Below are 12,854 nucleotides of genomic sequence, written 5' to 3'. Positions count from 1 at the left end.
AATATACTTGTAAGACCCCAATAAAGTGCACTACAGGTGCCCATGGTCTGTAGATTAAATGGTACTAGTGGACCTGCAGCACTGATTGTGTCACCCACTTAAGAAGTCTCTTAACCATGCCTCGGCCTGCCATTGCAAGGCCTGTGGGTGCAGTTTCACTGCCACTTCGACTTGGCATTTAAAAGTACTTGAGAAGCCTTAAACTCCCCTTTTTCTACATATAAGTCACCCTTAATCAATCAATCAATCAATCAATCACAATATTTATAGAGCGCACTACGTACCCGTTAGGGTTTCAAGGCGCTGAGGGGGAGGAGGGGGCTGCTGCTACTGGTTGAAGAGCCAGGTCTTGAGGAGTCTCCTGAAGGTGAGAAGGTCCTGGGTCTGTCGCAGGGTGGTCGGGAGGGCGTTCCAGGTCTTGGCGGCGAGATAGGAGAAGGATCTGCCGCCGGAGGTCTTGGGGTGGAAGCGGGGAACGATGGTGAGGGCGAGGTTGGCGGAACGGAGTTGGTGGGAGGGGGCGTAGAAGTTGAGTCTGTAGTTCAGGTAGGCTGGCCCGGCGTTGTGGAGTGCCTTGTGAGCGTGGGTGAGGAGCTTGAAGGTGATCCTCTTGTCCATGGGGAGCCAGTGGAGGTCCTTCAGGTGGTGGGAGATGTGGCATCGTTGGGGTACGTCGAGGACCAGTCAGGCAGAGGCGTTTTGGATGCGTTGGAGGCGTCGGATGTCTTTAGCTGGGATGCCTGTGTAGAGTGCGTTGCCGTAGTCCAGTCTACTGCTGACGAGGGCCTGGGTCACAGTTTTTCTGGTTTCCGTCGGGATCCATTTGTAGATTCTACGTAGCATGCAGAGGGTGTTGTAGTAGGAGGAGGAAACTGCGTTGACCTGCTTGGACATGGTAAGGGCGGAGTCGAGGACGAAGCCCAGGTTGCGTGCGTGGTTGGTTGGTGGTTGGTGTTGGGGGAGGTCCCAGTGCGGTGGGCCACCAGGAGTCGTCCCAGGCCGAGGGGGTGCGTCCGAGGATGAGGACCTCCGTCTTGTCGGAGTTCAATTTCAGGCGGCTTTTTCTCATCCATTCGGCGATGGACTTCATTCCTTCATGGAGGTTGGCCTTGGCGGTGTGTGGGTCTTTGGTGAGGGAGAGGATGAGCTGGGTGTCATGGCGTAGGAGAGAATGTTGAGGTTGTGCTGACGGGCCAGTTGTGCGAGGGGGGCCATGTAGACGTTGAACAGCGTCGGGCTTAGGGAGGAGCCTTGAGGTACGCGGCAGATGATGTTGGTGGCTTCGGAGCAGAAGGGAGGGAGTCGGACTCTCTGGGTTCTGCCGGAGAGGAAGGAGGAGATCCAGTTGAGGGCTTTTTCTTGTATTCCGGCTTCGTGGAGGTGTGTTAGTAGGGTGTGGTGGCAGACCGTGTTGAAGGCTGCGGAGAGGTCCAGGAGGATGAGGGCTGATGTTTCACCATTGTCCATGTGCTGTCTGATGTCGTCTGTGGCTGCGAGGAGGGCAGTTTCGGTGCTGTGGTTGCGTCTGAAACCGGACTGGGAGGGGTCCAGGATGGAGTAGTCCTCGAGGTGGTGGGTGAGCTGACGATCTTCTTGATGACCTTCGCCGGGAAGGGGAGGAGGGAGATCGTGCGGAAGTTTTTGAGTTAGTTGGGGTCTGCCTTGGGTTTCTTGAGGAGGGCGTGGATTTCGGCGTGCTTCCAGCTTTCCGGGAAGGTTGCAGTTTCGAAGGATAAGTTGATGATCTTTAGAAGTTGGGGGGCGATGGTAGAGTCGGCTTTGTTGTAGACGTGGTGGGGGCATGGGTCTGAGGGGGATCCTGAGTGGATGGAGTTCATGATCTTGCAGGTTTCTGAGTCGTCAGGCGGTTGGTGTAGGTGGAGCTGTCGGAGGTGGGGTCTGGCGGAGGCGTGGTGTTGAGGCTGTTGTGGATGTCGGCGATCTTCTGATAGAAGAAGGTGGACAGGGCATTGCAGAGTTCTTGGGAGGGTGGGATGACGTTGGCGCTTGGGTTGGATAGCTCTTTTACGATGCAGAAGAGTTCTTTGCTGTTGTGTGCATTGTTGTTCAGGCGTTCTGTGAAGTGGGAGCGTTTGGCGAGTCGGATTAGCTGGTGGTGCTTGCGGGTGGCTTCATTGTGGGCTGTCAGGCTGTCTGGTGTGCGCTCGAGGAGCCATTTCTTCTTTAGTTTCTGGCAGGTGCGTTTGGAGGTGATGAGTTCGTCCGTGAACCAGGCGGCTATTTTCTTTCCTTGTATGTTGGTGGGCTTTTTGAGAGGTGCGAGAGTGTTGGCGCAGTCGTTGATCCACCGTCGTAGGTTGATGGCGGCGGTGTCTGGGTCGGTGGGGTCGGTAGGCGGGTTCTGGGCGAGGATGCTTGTCAGTTGGTCTTAGGTGACTTTGCTCCAGCGGCGGTGAGGTGGTAGTTGGGTGCGGTGGTGTTCGGTGTGCTTCTTGAATGTGAAGTGGACGCAGTGGTGATCGGTCCAGTGGAGTTCGGTGGTGTGGCTGAAGGTGACCTGGTTGCTTGCGGAGAAGATTGGATCGAGCATGTGGCCGGCAATGTGGGTGGGTGTGTTGACCAGTTGTCTGAGGCCGAGGTTGGAGAGGTAGTCGATCAGAGATGTGGTGTTGGCGTCGTTGTTGTTCTCCAGGTGGAAATTGAGGTCTCCAAGGTGGATGTAGTCCGTAGAGGCGAGGGCGTGGGTGCTCGTGAGGTCGGCGATAGAGTCGCTGAAGGGTGCTCGTGGTCCTATGGGACGGTAGATGAGCGTTCCCCTGAGGGTGGTGTTGGGGTCAGTGTGGATCCGGAAGTGCAGGTGTTCGGCGGTCTTGAGGGTGTCGTCCGTGTGGGTGTGAATTTTGAGGGTGGATTTGTGGGCGATGGCTATTCCTCCTCCGATTCCGTTGGGGTGATCTCTTCTGGTGATCTTGTAGCCGTCCGGGATGGCTATGGCGATGTCAGGTGCTGAGGAGTCGTTCCACCAGGTTTCGGTCAGGAAGGCTACGTCTGGGGCGGTGGTGTCGAGCAGGTCCCAGAGCTCAATGGCGTGCTTTCGTGCGGAGCGTGTGTTGAGGAGTATGCAGTGGAGGTGGTTTGTGCTGGTTGTTGCAGGTTTCCTTGTTCTGTAGCAGGTGAAGTTGCAGGCGTGGCAGGAGAAGGGTCCTTTGGCGTTCTTCGGTGTGGCCTGGGAGCAAGTTGTGGAGGGGCCAGGGTTGAGGGCGATGAGTTCGTTGGCCGAGTAGCGGCGTCTGTTGGTGCGGGGGTCGCGTGGACCAGGGGGGGTGGCGCTGGGCGCGGTCCAGGCGCGGACGGGCGCAGACGGGCTTTCCTCTGGCGCACCAGCAATGCAGACGCGCAGCGCCAGCTATTAAGAAGGGAGGGGGAGGGAGGAGCAGCTGGGAGGCGGGAGGCAGGAGGCGGGAGGAGGCGGCGAATGGGGGTGGCGAATGGGGGCACGTGGGGGGCGGGGCCACAGGGAGGCAGCGGCAGGGAGAATACGGCAAGAGGGAGCACACAAGGGGCGAAAGTTAACTAAAAAGGCACAATTGGAGGCACAAAGCACAAAAAGCAAGGCAAGGCACTAAATACAGAATGCAGTCACAATACGAAGAACAACGGCACAGTGCACACGAGTCTAGCGACAAGCGGCAGGGGGGGCGCACAAGCGGCAAAGAGCGGAATACAACAGTCTAGGAAGGCACAAATGGAGGCAAGATGCGCAAAAAAGCAAGGCACAGAATACAGTACAACAGTCACAAATACGGTGAAAACGGCACAATGCACACGAATCTAGCGACGCTTACCAGACGCCCACTAGACACCAGGGATGAGGCGCAGGGGATGCCTGCGGGTGGAGGAGGGCCTCGAACATGCTAACAGCAGCGTGGACAAGGGTCAGGGACACGGGCACAGCAGGGTGGCCCTAGATAACCTATAGGTCAGGATACTATGTAGAGATAAAGGGAGGACATGTACATGTGCAGTTTATATGTCCGGGTAGTGTAAAACTCCTACATTTGTTTTTACACTGCTGTGAGGCCTGCTCCTTTCGTAAGCTAACATTAGGGCTACCCCATATACTGTTTGAGTGGTAGACTCTGATCTGAAAGGACTAACAAGGTTAAATTTAGTATGGCCAGAATGGTAATACAAAATCCTGCTGACTATTAAAGTTGGATTTAATATTGCTATTTTCGAAATGCCACTTTTAGAAAGTGAGCATTTCTCTGCACTTAAATCATTCTGTACGTTACAATCCATGTCTGGCTAGGTTTAGTTGACAGCTCCCTTGTGCATTCCCTCAGACAACCCCAAACACAGGATGCCCTGTCACACATGCATACATCTGCATATTGAATGGGTCTTCCTGGGATGGGAGGGTGGAGGGCCTGACAATTACATGTCAAAGGACAGTAGTCTGCCCTCACACAAAGGACTGCCACACCCCCTACTGGGACCCTGGCAGACAGGATGGAACTGAAAGGGGACCTTGTGCACTTCTAGGCCACTCTTTGAGGTCTCCTCCACTTCAAAGGCACATTTGGGTATTCCAGCAGGGTCTCTAGCCCTACCAACACGGACACTTCAGGACAAGATACCACTGGAGAAGAAGCCCTGAACCAGAACCTGCAACCTGCCAGGAGGAACATACTGGCTGCCCAGAGGACTCACCTGACAGCTTTTCTGCAAAGGACTACTGCCCTGCTGTTGTCCTGCTGCCTTGCTGTCCTCTGCTGAGCAGTGCTCTCCAAGGGCTTGGTTAGAGCTTGCCTGCTATTCCCTGAAGTCTCACGGCCACCAAAAAAAACTTCATTTCTGCAAAAGAACTCCTTGTGCTGTGAAAATCGATGCACAGCTGTAGGAAAGTAGCCTTGTTACCCCCACTTTTGGCCTGTTTGTGGGTATATGTCAGGGTGTTTTTACTGTCTCAATGGGATCCTGCTAGCCAGGGCCCAGTGCTCATAGTGAAAAACCTATGTTGTCAGTGTGTTTCATATGTGTCAGTGGGATCCTGCTAGCCAGGACCCCAGTGCTCATAAGTTTGTGGCCTATATGTGTTGCCTGTGTGGTGCCTAACTGTATCACTGAGGCTCTGCTAACCAGAACCTAGTCACTAATTTTACCAATTCTGATTGGCACACTGGAACACCCTTATAATTCCCTAGTATATGGTACCCTATTTATTTTATGATACCCTAGCATTTATTTTGCCACCCATAGGGAGCTCAGACAATTCTTACACAGGAATGCCACTGCAGCCTGAGTGAAATAACGTCCACTTTATTTCACAGCCATTTTACACTGTACTTAAGTAACTTATAAGTCACCTATATGTCTAACCCTTACTTAGTGAAGGTTAGGTGCAAATTTACTTAGTGTGACGGCACCCTGGCACTAGCCAAGGTGCCCCCACATTGTTCAGGGCAATTTCCCCGGACTTTGTGAGTGCGGGGACACAATTACATGTGTGCACTACATATAGGTCAATACCTATATGTAGCGTCACCATGGTAACTCCGAATATGGCCATGTAACATGTCTAGGATCATGGAATTGTCCCCCCAATACCATTCTGCTACTGGGGGGACAATTCCATGCATCCCCGGGTCTCCAGCATAGGGGCCCGGGTACTGCCAAACTAACTTACCGGGGTTTTCTCTGCAGCTACCACTGCTGCTAACCCTCAGACAGGTTTTTGCCCCCCCTGGGGCCTGGGTAGCCCAGCCCCAGGAAGGCAGAACTAAGGATTTCCTCTGAGAGAGGGTGTTACACCCTCTCCCTTTGGAAATAAGTGTGAAGGGCCTGGGAGGAGTATCTTCCCCTGGCCTCTGGAAATGCTTTGAAGGGCACAGATGGTGCACTCCTTGCATAAGCCAGTCTACACCAGTTCAGGGATCCCCCCAGCCCTGCTCTGGCGCGAAAATGGACAAAGGAAAGGGGAGTGACCACTCCCCTGACCAGCACCTCCCCAGAGCTCCTCCAGTGTGTCCCAGACATCCGCCATCTTGGATGCAGAGGTGTGAGGGCACAATGGACAGCTCTGAGTGGCCAGTGCCAGCAGGTAACGTCAGAGACCCCTCCTGATAGGTGCTTACTTTTCTCTGTAGACAATCCTCCTTTGAGGGTTATTTAGGGTCTCTCCTGTGGGTATCTCATCAGATAACGAATGCAAGAGCTCACCAGAGTTCCTCTGCAATTCCCTCTTCGACTTCTGCCAAGGATCGACCGCTGAATGCTCCACGACGCCTGCAAAACCGCAACAAAGTAGTAAGAAGACTACCAGCAACATTGTAGCACCTCATCCTGCCGGCTTTCTCAACTGTTTCCTGGTGGTGCATGCTCTGAGGGCTGTCTGCCTTCACCCTGCACTGGAAGCCAAGAAGAAATCTCCCATGGGTCGACAGAATCTTCCCTCTGCCAACGCAGGCACCAAACATCTGCATCACCGGTCCTCTTGGTCCCCTCTCATCCTGACAAGCGTGGTCCCTGGAAAAAAGGAGCTGGGTCCAAATGTCCCTGACAGTCCAGTGGTCCTTCTGTCCAAATTTGGTAGAGGTAAGTCCTTGCCTCCCCACGCCAGACAGTAATCCTGTATACTGCATGAACTGCAGCTGCTAGGGCTTCTGTGCACTTCTGCAAGACTTCCTTCGTGCACAGCCTAGCCCAGGTCCCCAGCACTCCGTCCTGCATTGCCCAACCCGCTGAGTTGGATTCCAACTTCGTGGGACTCCCTTTTGTTGTTCTGAGTAGACCGCTGTGCTCAGATCATCTGAATGCCTGTTCAGGTGCTTCTGCAGGTGCTGCCTGCTTCTGTGTGGGCTTCCCGTGTCACTGAGCACCCCCTCTGTCTCCTCCTCCAAGGAGCGACCTCCTAGTCCTTCCTGGGTCCTGGCAGCACCCAAAACCTTCAACTGCGACTCTTGCAGCTAGCAAAGCTTGTTTGTGGTCTTTCTGTGTGGAAACAACTCTGCATCCTCCAGCATACCGAGGGACATCTTCTGACCAAAGGAGAAGTTCCTGGCACCTTTCGCTGTTGCAGAATTTTTGGCTTCTTCCACCCTGATGCAGCCCTTTTGCACCTTCATCTGGGGTTTAGTGGGCACCTGCCCCCCCTGGACACTTGCGTGACTGTTGGACTTGGTCCCCTTCCTTTTCAAGTCCTCAGGTCCAGGAATCTGTCTTCAGTGCTTTGCAGTCAGTTGTTGTCCTTGCAGAATCCCCTATCTCAACTTTACTGTCTTTCTGGGGTAGTAGGGTAACTTCACTCCTGCTTTTTAGGGTCTTGGGGTTGGGTATCTTGGACACCCTTAGAGTTTTCTGACACTCCCAGTGACCCTCTATACACTACACTAGGCCTGGGGTCCATTCGTGGTTCGCATTCCACTTTTGGGGTATATGGTTTGTGTTGCCCCTAGGCCTATTTCTCCCTATTGCATTCTATTGTGTTCTACACTGTTTGTACTACTTTTCTAACTGTTACTTACCTGATTTTGGTTAGTGTGTATATTTTGTGTATATTATTTACATCCTAAGGGAGTATATCCGCTGAGATACTTTTGGCATATTGTCACTAAAATAAAGTACCTTTATTTTTAGTAACTCTGAGAATTGTTTTTCTTATGATATAGTGCTAAGTGATATAAGTGGTATAGTAGGAGCTTTGCATGTCTCCTAGTTCAGCCTAAGCTTCTCTGCTATAGCTACCTCTATCAGCCTAAGCTGCTAGAACACCTCTAATCTACTAATAAGGGATAACTGGACCTCGCACAAGGTGTAAGTACCACAAGGTACCCACTATAAGCCAGGCCAGCCTAATACATTGGTGGTGCACTGGTGGGATAAGTACTTGTAACTGATTTACCACTTTGTCATTGGTGCTTTTCATAAGAAAAACATATACCAAATACTTCAGAATATACACAGTAACCTAAACAGTTCAACTTTCCTTCTCTAAAACTTTCTATAAAGTTTCTGAAAACTTTCAAAAGTTTGAAAAAGTTTCAAAAAGTTTTTCTCTGGTCTCTCAAAAGTTCTAGAAACTTTTTTCTCTCTCTCTGTCCTAAACCTTTTCTGTCATGTCTGAAGTAGAACTTACTCCCACAGTTGTCCAGGCAACATATGGGAATCTAAACTTTACAAGTTTTAGGGGTCTCTGCATTGAAAGAGGTTTAGCAGTTGGTAAAAATCCTACAAAAGATCTCCTCCTCAGCCTTCTCCTAGAAAGTCACCAGACCCAATCTGGCCCATCCCAGGATCAGGAGGTAGAGGAGGAGGATACCCAGCCGGACTCAGAGGAGTCCCCTGAGGATGCCGGGTAGGGTTCTTCCAAGGACCTGTCAGCTAACAGGCCACCTAGTGACACTGGTAGTGGGAGGGGGTCACATATTATTAGGGCACCTTTCACTCCTAAAGGCCAGGTTACTAGGGTCCAGCCAGTTAGGGACAGGTCCAACTCTGCCAATTCCCACATTTCTACTGTGTCTCACAATTCCCAATCCTCCCACCCTGAGGATAACTTAATGGAAAGGGAACTCAGAAAGCTGAGGTTGGAAGAGGCCAGGCTGAAGCTTTAACAGCAGCAGCTGGCCTTAGACAAGGAATCTCTGGATGTGGAAAGGGAAAGGCAGAGTTTGGGGTTAGTTCCCCATGGTGGCAGCAGCAGTGTTTTTGATAGCAAACGTGTTAGAGAGCAAGATTCCAGAAACCTGCATATGATAGTCCCCCGTATAAGGAGGGGGACGACATTAACAAGTGGTTTGCTGCACTTGAGAGGGCCTGTATGTACAGTAGGTCTCTCAAAGGCAGTGGGCTGCTATCTTGTGGCTATCTTTCACTGGTAAGGGTAGGGATAGGCTTCTTACTGTCAAAGAAAGTGATGATAATAGCTACAAAGCTTTGAAGGATGCGCTCTTGGATGGATTTGGCTTAACCACTGAACAATACAGGATTAAGTTCAGAGACACCAGAAAAGAGCCCTCTCATGACTGGACAGACTTTGAAGACTGTTCAGTGAAGGCCTTAGAGGGTTTGTTACATGGCAGTATGGTGACTGACTAGGAAAGCCTGTATAATCTAATCCTGAGAGAGTATATTTTGAACAATTGTGTGTCTGATTTGTTGCACCAGTACTTGGTAGACTCAGATTTGACCTCTACCCAAGAATTGGGAAAGAAGGCAGACAAATGTGTCAGAACAAGAGCGAACAGAAAATTTCATACAGGAGGTGACAAGGATGGCAAGAAGAAAGATGGTGAGAAATCTCAGGATAAGCATGGGGATAAAGATAAAACTAAAGATCCTTCTTCAAATCCTAAACACTCTTCAGGGGATGGGGATAAATCATCTTCTTCCTCTTCTTCACAACCCACACACATTAAAAAGCCTTGGTGCTCTGTGTGTAAAAATAAAGGCCATAGGCCAGGAGATAAGTCCTGCCCAGGTAAACCCCCTGATCCTACCACCACTAATACATCAAACTCTGGTGCCCCTAGCAGTACTGGTAATAGTGGTGGGACTGCTGGCAACAGTCAAAATAAGGGTGTAGTTGGGTTCACTTATGGGTCCATCATAGAAACTGGGGTAGTCAGTCCCAAGACAGTTTCTGTCACACCTGATGGCATTGGCCTTGCCACACTGGCTGCTTGTCCCCTTATAATGGATAAGTACAGGCAGACAGTTTCAATAAATGGTGTTGAGGCTCAGGACTGCAGGGACACAGGTGCTAGTATCACTTTGGTGACTGAAAACCTAGTGTCTCCTGCACAACACATCATTGGACAACAATACAAGATTATTGATGTCCATAACTCCACTAAGTTCCTTCCCTTAGCTATAATTCAGTTTAGTTGGGGTGGAGTTACTGGCCCTAAGCAGGTGGTAGTATCACCTAGCTTTCCTGTAGACTGTCTCTTAGATAATGACCTAGAGGCCTCAGGTTGGGCTGAGGTAGAGTTTAATACCCATGCAGCCATGCTGGGTATCCCTGAGGATTTGCTTCCGTTCATTTCAGCTGAAATGAAAAAGCAAAGGAGAGAAAAAGGCCTGAAAACTCAGGATCCTTCTCCAACAACAGGTAAAAAGGGCATCAAAGTATCCCCTACCCACCCTGCCATTCAGGATACCATTCCTGTGGTGTGCGAAACCTCTCCTGTGGTGGCACCTGTACCAAGGGAATCATCAGCCAACAGAGCTGTACTCCCTGAGGCAGAAGTACCTCTCTGTGAGATAACTAATATTGCTGAGAAAAAGTGCACCATTTAAGGTAACATGAAGCATCCCTCCAACTCTCCCAGAGAAACTTTAGTGCAGCAACCCTCACTTCCTCACAACACTTAGGACAGCAGCCCTGCCCTAGTGTGGAGCTCATAGGACAGCATCCCTGCTCTACTCCAACTCAAGAGAAACGGCAACCCTGTTCTCTCTTACAGCCATATGGTCAACGTTTTTGCCCAGATATGGCTTTATTGAGACGGCGTCCCTGTCTGTCATTGTCATTATTTGATATGGGTCCAGTGGACAATTCCCACTGCTCTAAACTTAAACATACTAATAGGAACTCTGAGAATATAACTTCACATTGTTGGCTAGCTACAAAACTTCAAACAGGGTGGTTTACATCCCCACAGGGAAGTAACCATATAGTGGATGATAAAGGGAGTAACCAATCTATTGCAGAGCTATTCTCCACTTATCACCACTTACACAATAAAGACTCAACAGGCCAAGGTTAGCCTTATTGTCCTTCGTTTGTTACCCCCACTTTTGGCCTGTTTGTGAGTATATGTCAGGGTGGTCTCACTGTCTCACTGGGATCCTGGTAGCCAGGGCCCAGTGCTCATGGTGAAAACCCTATGTTGTCAGTATATTTGTTATGTGTCACTGGGACCCTGCTAGCCAGGGCCCCAGTGCTCATAAGTTTGTGGCCTATATGTATGTGTTCCCTGTGTGATGCCTAACTGTCTAATTGAGGCTCTGCTAACCAGAACCTCAGTGGTTATGCTCTCTTTGCTTTCCAGATTAGTCACTAACAGGCTAGTGAGTAAATTTACCAATTCACATTGGCATACTGGTACACCCATATAATTCCCTAGTATATGGTACTGAGGTACCCAGGGTATTGGGGCTCCAGGAGATCCCTATGGGCTGCAGCATTTCTTTTGCCACCCATAGGGAGCTCTGACAATTCTTACACAGGCCTGCCACTGCAGCCTGCGTGAAATAACATCCACGTTATTTCACAGCCATTTACCACTGCACTTAAGTAACTTATAAGTCACCTATATGTTTAACCTTCACCTGGTGAAGGTTGGGTGCAAAGTTACTTAGTGTGTGGGCACCCTGGCACTAGCCAAGGTGCCCCCACATCGTTCAGGGCAAATTCCCCGGACTTTGTGAGTGCGGGGACACCATTACACGCGTGCACTGTACATGGGTCACTACCTATGTACAGTGTCACACGGGTAACTCCGAACATGGCCATGTAACATGTCTAAGATCATGGAATTGTCCCCCCAATACCATTTTTGGCATTGGGGGGACAATTCCATGATCCCCCGGGTCTCTAGCACAGAACCTGGGTACTGCCAAACTGCCTTTCCGGGGTCTCCACTGCAGCTGCTGCCAACCCCTCAGACAGGTTTCTGCCCTCCTGGGGTCCAGGCAGCCCTGGCCCAGGAAGGCAGAACAAAGGACTTCCTCTGAGAGAGGGTGTAACACCCTCTCCCTTTGGAAATAGGTGTGAAGGCTGGGGAGGAGTAGCCTCCCCCGGCCTCTGGAAATGCTTTGATGGGCACAGATGGTGCCCATCTCTGCATAAGTCAGTCTACACCGGTTCAGGGATCCCCCAGCCCTGCTCTGGCGTGAAACTGGACAAAGGAAAGGGGAGTGACCACTCCCCTGACCTGCATCTCCCAGGGGAGGTGCCCAGAGCTCCTCCAGTGTGTCGCAGACCTCTGCCATCTTGGAAACAGAGGTGTTTGTGGCACACTGGAATGTTCTGAGTGGCCAGTGCCAGCAGGTGACATCAGAGGATCTTTCTGATAGGCTCTTACCTCTCTTGGTAGCCAATCCTCCTTCCTTGGTAGCCAAACCTCCTTTTCTGGCTATTTAGGATCTCTGCTTTGGGGAATTCTTCAGATAACGAATGCAAGAGCTCACCAGAGTTCCTCTGCATCTCCCTCTTCACCTTCTGCCAAAGGATCGACCGCTGACTGCTCAGGATGCCTGCAAAACCGAAACAAAGTAGCAAGACGACTACTAGCAACCTTGTATCGCTTCATCCTGCCAGCTTTCTCGACTGTTTTCAGGTGGTGCATGCTCTGGGGATAGCCTGCCTCCTCTCTGCACCAGGAGCTCTGAAGAAATCTCCTGTGGGTCGACGAAATCTTCCCCCTGCAACCGCAGCCAACAAAAGACTGCATCACCGGTCCTCTGGGTCCCCTCTCAGCACGACGAGCGTGGTCCCTGGAACTCAGCAACTCTGTCCAAGTGACTCCCACAGTCCAGTGACTCTTCAGTCCAAGTTTGATGGAGGTAAGTCCTTGCCTCCCCACGCTAGACGGCATTGCTGGGTACCACGTGATTTGCAGCTTCTCCGGCTCCTTTGCACTCTTCTAGGATTTCCTTTGTGCACAGCCAAGCCTGGGTCCCCGACACTCTAACCTACAGTGCACAACCTTCTGAGTTGTCCTCCGGCGTCGTGGGACTCCCTTTTGTGACTTCAGGTGGACTCTGGTTCACTTTTCTTCTAAATGCCTGTTCAGGTACTTCTGCGGGTGCTGCCTGCTTCTGTGAGGGCTCCCTACATTGCTGGGGGCCCCCTCTGTCTCCTCATCCAAGTGGCGACATCCTGG

The sequence above is a fragment of the Pleurodeles waltl genome, chromosome 4_1 (assembly GCF_031143425.1).
Source record: "Pleurodeles waltl isolate 20211129_DDA chromosome 4_1, aPleWal1.hap1.20221129, whole genome shotgun sequence".
In the NCBI taxonomy this organism is placed as follows: domain Eukaryota; kingdom Metazoa; phylum Chordata; class Amphibia; order Caudata; family Salamandridae; genus Pleurodeles; species Pleurodeles waltl.
Note: the sequence above shows the minus strand (reverse complement) of the source record.